This window comes from Oryzias latipes, chromosome 18 (genome assembly GCF_002234675.1).
Source record: "Oryzias latipes chromosome 18, ASM223467v1".
NCBI lineage: Eukaryota > Metazoa > Chordata > Actinopteri > Beloniformes > Adrianichthyidae > Oryzias > Oryzias latipes.
In genome coordinates, this window is record NC_019876.2 from 1,818,610 (window position 1) to 1,825,571 (window position 6,962).

Below are 6,962 nucleotides of genomic sequence, written 5' to 3' on the forward strand. Positions count from 1 at the left end.
GGAAGTTTGTGCAATGATACCTAATTCTGATTACATAAGAAAACGCAACATCTCTCCAGACAAACAAGTATCAAAACATTCCCTAGTAACTCCATCGTGAGCGGGAAGAAATATATAAATTCATCAAATGCAAACTGTGTAAAGAGTACATCTAAAACTGCAGAAGTTTGGTTTTGTATTTGATTTTTTCAGATGGAATCAGTAAAGAAAATTAAAAACACTTAATATTAAAAATGTGGTGACACTGTAATAAGTTATCATTCATAAATGTTGGTTAATGCACAAATAGGCAATACCTAAATAATAAATAAAGAATTACCTACTCCCCCGGTGGGGGGAGGGAAAGCGGGACAGTCCATGAATTACACTGCCCCAAGCATGGAGAACTGAATCATCAATAAATGATCAAGAATTGAGGAGAGGAGAAGTAGATGAGAGTAGAGGACAGAACCACAGAGCACCATACGTTCCCCAGCTTCTGGTTAGGGTTAAACTATAAATGTGGAAACTGTAAAAGAAAAGAGTTTTTGGCAGGACTTTAGCTCACTCGACAGTTAATTATGTTTTTGTAGGCATCTGGGAAAGGACCACACGCACCGTGGTGTCGTATGTTTTTTTTTTTCCAAAACCCCTAATTTTTGTTTTGTTTCAGTTTATTTGAATTTTCTTTTGATTTGTAAAATTTGATATGTTTTTTTTATTATTCCTTTGACTTTTTTAATTGTCTTTGTGATCCTTAATATGTTTTTGCGTTGAGTGATTTGTTGGTGTGATTTCCACCTAAATGGAGTGTGACAACAGAGTGGGAGGTGATCAAACTTCTTGAACTGGTAGTTTTACCATTCAGGTTATCAAACCTGAGCAGCCCCTTTATTAAATTTCCTCAGATCTCACAGAGGAGGGACACTTTTGAAAATCAACTATTTGGGTCCATTAACACATATCATTCTGTCTGAAGTCTGTACTGAAAATGAATTTGAGTTAGGTCGCATTTCCACTGCATGGTTCAAGTGACCCAATTCCGATTTTTTTCCTCTCATGTGGCACAGATCAGATATGACCGGTGAGCGTGTAAGCAGGACAAAACCACATGGATTCCGATTTTCTCAGATCGGATACAGGCCTCATTCATATGTGGAAATAAATCGGATATGAATCGGATACGTGCATTTGCGTGTGCCATGTAGGCAGACAAATCGGATATTCCCCAGTAAATGCGATTCAAACGTCAGTGACATTAACTCAGGACACCACCAACTGAGGTCACATGACTTATTAAGGTGCTTTTGTGGTGATTTTGCTGTTCGAGGACAGCTGGAGCCCCATCAGCGTGTTACCTTTCAGCCTCAGGCTTCAGACCGTAGTCGGAAACCGCTGTTATTTCCGGTCCGGTCCCGGTCAGGACGCAAACGGTAACTAATCAAGCGGGACAAGTTGCTCTGGAGCAGGCTAGAAGCCGTTTATTTCTTTACTTGGATCAAACTGTTAGTACAGCCCAACGTCTGCAAACACTTCCTCATTCAGAACTCAGAGAGCACATAAGCCGGCCGAGCAGTCCTCCATCTTCTAAATGTGCTTTTATTACTGTTATGATTATTATTAAGGGCCTGCTCGCTCATATTTTTTTAAATCCGTGCGGTCAGTGCTCGGGTCTGCGGAAGGCAGAAATGCTGCTACATTACGGTTACGTAGTCCTCAGAACGTCTATGTTTGATAGTTTCAGCATTGTATAGTGTAAATGCAAAAATCAGAAACGGGTCACTTTTGAAAGATGATGTAAGCGGGTCGTCAAAAAAATCAGATATAGTCAGAAAATCGGATTTGGGCATCAAGACCTGCAGTGGAAATGCAGCTTAAAAGTGTAGACCTTCTTTTAAACCAGGGGTCGGCAACCCATCGTTTCGGAGCCACATGTGGCTCTTTCATCCTTCTGTTGTGGCTCCCTGTGACTTTGGAAAATAATGAGTATTTTATAATACTTAAATTTTATTTTAGTTTGTTCATTTTTCATGGCATTTCAAAGGCGCTGCTGGCTCCGCACGAAGCGCGAGCCACGTAAAAAACAGCTTCGTAATGAGCTCGTATTTATCGGGCGAGACCTGCAGAGCTGATAGCAGGGAGAGGCATGCGGGGCGGCATCAATAAACACTCCGATCTTCTGCCGGGAACTTGACGTGCCGCGGGGCAGAGAGCAACTCTCTGATGACAGACTGAGAGTTCGCGCCAGCGTTGCCAGATAGAGTCACAGTTTTCCAGCCCAAAAGTCATCTGAAAACCGCCAGACCCAGCCAAAAACCGCCCAACAAAAGTTTTGATTATGCTTTTTCCCCGTTCTGGACTGATAAAATGAAAAAAATTTCTAAATAAAAGATAGTTCTGACCAATAATAAAATGTGTACAATATTGAATATTTCTTCAGCAGGCCGCCTTCTTCCATTCATTTGCTTAACCCGCTCTATCCCCGCTATAACCTGCGTCCGGCTCTTTCATCCTTGTGCTGCGCTGGAGCGACCCGACTACCGTAATTTGCGCTCTCTGTGTCGGACACACTGAGGAGGGCGGGGGAAACCAACTCTCAATTACAGAGGATGTGAACAGGTGAACAGGTAGAGAGGAAAAGCAGGTAAAGAGGCGGAGGAGGGGGCTTTGGCTTCAAACTCTGTCAGAGATGCAAACACGGGCGTCAGATTGAGACACAGCTTTCCCTGCGGGAGTTGAAGCAGAGACTTTCCCTGGGATGATTTTATGAACTCAAACATGGAAACATGATTACCAAGTAGAACTCTTCAAAATAATAAACCTGATCTCTCCACATTCTCCGTGTCTACCATGCATTGATAAACACATCGCTTCATGCAGAGATCAGACCAGAACCAGTAGCTCCTCCCAGACGCGACCGCGGTATCATCCTTTAAAGAACATAATGTGCATTTGCAGCGACGTATGCTTCAGACGATGTCTGATTGGCCAATCTACATGTCAATCAAGTCCCTTACTTCTCAGTGAGGATTTTGATTGGCTGGTGGATTTTAAAGAAGTACTTTTTTTTTTTTAATCTTTTCTGGCCCGCGATCTACACTCATGTCTTTGAAGATCGACCGGTAGATCGCGATCGACGTAATGAGCATCTTTGAATAATATATACATGCATAATATATATAATGATGTCAAAACGGGTTGTGGCTCCGAGTGCTTTCTTTTTTATTAGGGGCGGTCCCAAATGGCTCTTTGAGTACAAAAGGTTGCCGACCCCTGTTTTAAACCAACTCTCTGCCATGGTCTGGCAGGTCTCTCTGTCTCTCTCTTCTGGCCATTTCTGTCATTGCAGTCCTCTGACCTCTTTCTGCTGCTTTCTGTTTAGTCTCTATAGGTGTGCGTGTTTACCGGCAGGGAATCCTGACACAACCTGACTGGTTTTGTCATATCTGATTTGTAACTCATACGATACATTTTGAGCATAACTGTGTGTGTTTGCATATGTGTATTCACATGTACAGTGAAAAATCAAAAATGTACAAATACAAAATACAATGAACACACTCAGACCTTTAGATAACAGCCTCTTAGAACTAACTACGAATTTTAAATGGCCCCTACGCACTGAAATCTTTAAATATTATGCACCAATGGCGTGGTAAACACACAAAAAACAAATTCACGCACAGATCAGGGTTACAAGGAGGGATTATGAGTCTTTTTATGTCTTCAGATTTGTGGATCAAACAAGATTAAAACAAGATTAAATAATCTGCAAATCTGATTCAGCTAAATTTCTCAGATCCTTAACCAACCATAACTGCTGGTACAAAGATTATTATTACTGCATTCACTAAATTAGTACCCAAACGTTCTGATGATCAGTTAGTTAGTTAGATAGTTAGTAGTCTTTTGATGCTTTCAGGGTTTAATATCAAAACATATACAACTGTCATTTTTTAATAAATCCAAATTTCTTCATGTGAATAAATTCTATTTTTCAATCGACAGAAACCCTGAACAGGGATGATACGGCCTGTTTCCACCTCCATCTGTGCCAGAAATTTATTAAATACATTAAAAAAACACACATGAATCACTATGGAGTCATAGGATGATTAGGAAAAGAAGATTTAATGTAAAAAAATGTGTTTTGGATTTGATCAATGTTCAGGAATGGGGAATCTTTACCGTCATTTTATCGCAGTGATAAAACAAAATTAGCGTCTCTGGTCCCGGGCCAGCCGTTCACAGTGGGAAAGACAGGAATAAAAGTAAATATCAATATGATATAGTATGATTCCTATTGAGTATTGGCCAGTGGAAAATATGTTACAAAATGGAACAGTGGAGAATATATGACAGTATTGCACAGTCCGATGATTATTGCACTGAGATTTAGCAAGTTGTCCGTGGGGGTGAGGGGTGGGGGTTACAGTGATATTCCAGAGTTCAGGAGTCTGACTGCTTCTGGAAAGAAACTGCTCCTCAGTCTCGCGGTCTTGCTCTTTATGCTCGGCAGCCTCCTATAAGGGGAGCAGGGAGAACAGAGGGTGTGAGGGGTGGGTGGGGTCTTTCAAGATGCGGGAGGCTCGTTTCCTGCATCTGGTGTCATAGATCTCAATGGTGGTCTGCAGGCTGCAGCCCACAGTCCTCTGTGCAGCTTTAACCCCTCGTTGCAGAGCTTTTGTCTCTGCCACAGAAAGGCTGCCTTGCCACACAGTGAGGACAGGGCGCTCTCCACCACACACCTGTAGAAGGAGGTCAGGACTGCGACCCCCATCCCAGCACGCCTGAGCCTCCTCAGGAATCTTTTAGACCAGGCAGGAAGTGTTGGTGCTCCAGGTGAGGTTGTTGGAGATGTGCATGTCCAGATCCTAAAAGCTGGAAACCACTTCCACCACGGCCCCCTCCGATGTGAACAGGGGGAGGGGGGTGTCTGTCCCTCCTGAAGTCCATCTCTTTTGTCTTCTTCATGTTGATGCAGAGGTTGTTGTCTCTGTACCAATCCTCCAGATGTTCCACCTCCTGCCTGTCCTCATCGTTGTTGGTGATGCATCCAACCACAGCTGTGGATCGGTTTGACCTGTAAGCATATTGGTTGCAGGTCCTTGGTGACATCGATGGATTCTGTGATGCGGGTCATGACCAGTTTACCGAAGCATTTCATGACTATCGGTGTTAGGGCCACCGGTCCATAGTCATTCAGACTCATCACTGAGAGTGTTGGGGATTGGAGTGATGATGGCGGTTTTTCAGGCAGGTAGGGACCACTGACTGCTTCAGGGAGGTGTTGAAGCAGCACCCATAGAAATTTCAGTTTTTGCTGCTCCATGACTTAATCGTGGGTTGGTTGGTTTTCATTGACTTTGTAGAAAATGTTAGAAACACAAAAGTCAGGAGTGCTGTGTGTTTTGTTTGTCATCTTTCTGGTTGAGAAAAAACACAAAAAAGGCGCAAAATAAAGAACTGTTTTATGGATGATTTCTTTGGATGTTGTTTTTTTTCTGACTTTACGCTGACTCAGCTCTGGTCCCGCCATAGGAAAGGGTCCATGACCCAAAAGCCTGTCATGATGCATTCAGCTACGGTGGTTCTGCACGATGTGATACGGTGTATCCGAAAACATCCATAATGGGATTGGCTCAGACAGAATTGGGATTGGAGGCCAGACAATCAGACTTTTGCCTTTGACTTTGGCCCGGTGCCAGAGGGCAGGGCGGGCCCACCAGTCCACAAATCAGGCCCGCCCATGAAAGGTCGCTACCATATTGTTTCAGTTTCGCCCTCAATAAATTTGCATCCCAAGATAGCTAAAAATAGACATCAGAACTCCAAAAAGCGTCTTCCACACCACAAAACTGCCCAATTAGACTTTGTAGGAGAACACCAAACAAAAAACTGGAAGAAAGTTCTCGTCTCTGCTGAGGAAAAAAATGTGTACAGTGGAGGAGGTGCCATCATGGTCTGGGCTGCTTTTTCTTTAAATAGGACAATGGAGGTAAAGATTGTGCATCAAACCACACCGAGCTATGTGGAGATTTTGAAGGAGCCGTCCCTCATAACTGAGGACCCTCATCTGTGTGGTGATGCCTGGACAATGTTGCAGTTCAAGGTGTCATTTTGTTGTAGTTAGTTTTAAGCTGCTGTTATTTCAAGGTGTGCGTTTAAATTTTATTTAGTATTTGTAAGAGTTTTATTTTTTTTAGTGCACATGTGAACACACATCATTCATTCTCTTGCTCCATCCTGCTTGTTCTCCTGATTTCCATCTAATAGAGAACATTTCAGGATTCAGGATGAGGAAGTTTTAAAAAAATGGAAATCAGTTCCAGACAGTGGATCCCCTTCATGTAGCCATCTTCACCACTGGGCACATCCTTCCCAAAAGTCTTTTAGAAACACTTACATCAAGCGTTCCAAGACAAGTGTTTGACGTCATCAACTCTCATCAACTAGATCATCCTTACTGAGCGTTTTGTTTGGATCCTTTAGCCTAGTTTCTACTTAATGGTCCAGTGCAGTGTTTTAAGTGTTTCCTTCATTAAATTAACCCATTAGGCCTGACAAAAACGTACCATTTTTGGTCTCCTATTAGTTGTAGGTCTATAGAAAAATGGAGCAGACCTCATCTGTTAGCCCAGCTGTTGGACAGGACAAGTAAAAAAAAAGAATTTAATATGGGTGGTGCACAGTGAAGGTGATCAAGATCAGGCTGTAAGAAGAAGAATTAGAATTACTAACTTTTCAGAGGTCAGAGTAACTTCTTAACAGGTGTGGGCTCAATACCACAGAGAATAGCACCCACAGTTCTGGGTTCAGAGCCGACGGTGTGGATACCATCCTTTGTGTCAGTGTTTTTATTGTTTATCTTATATGTCAGGAGAGAGACCTGACTGGCACCTCAGGAAAAGTCATCCACAACCTTTTACAACACGTCTTTTTTGTGTTGATACATTCTGACATTAAACAAAACTCAAGGAAAC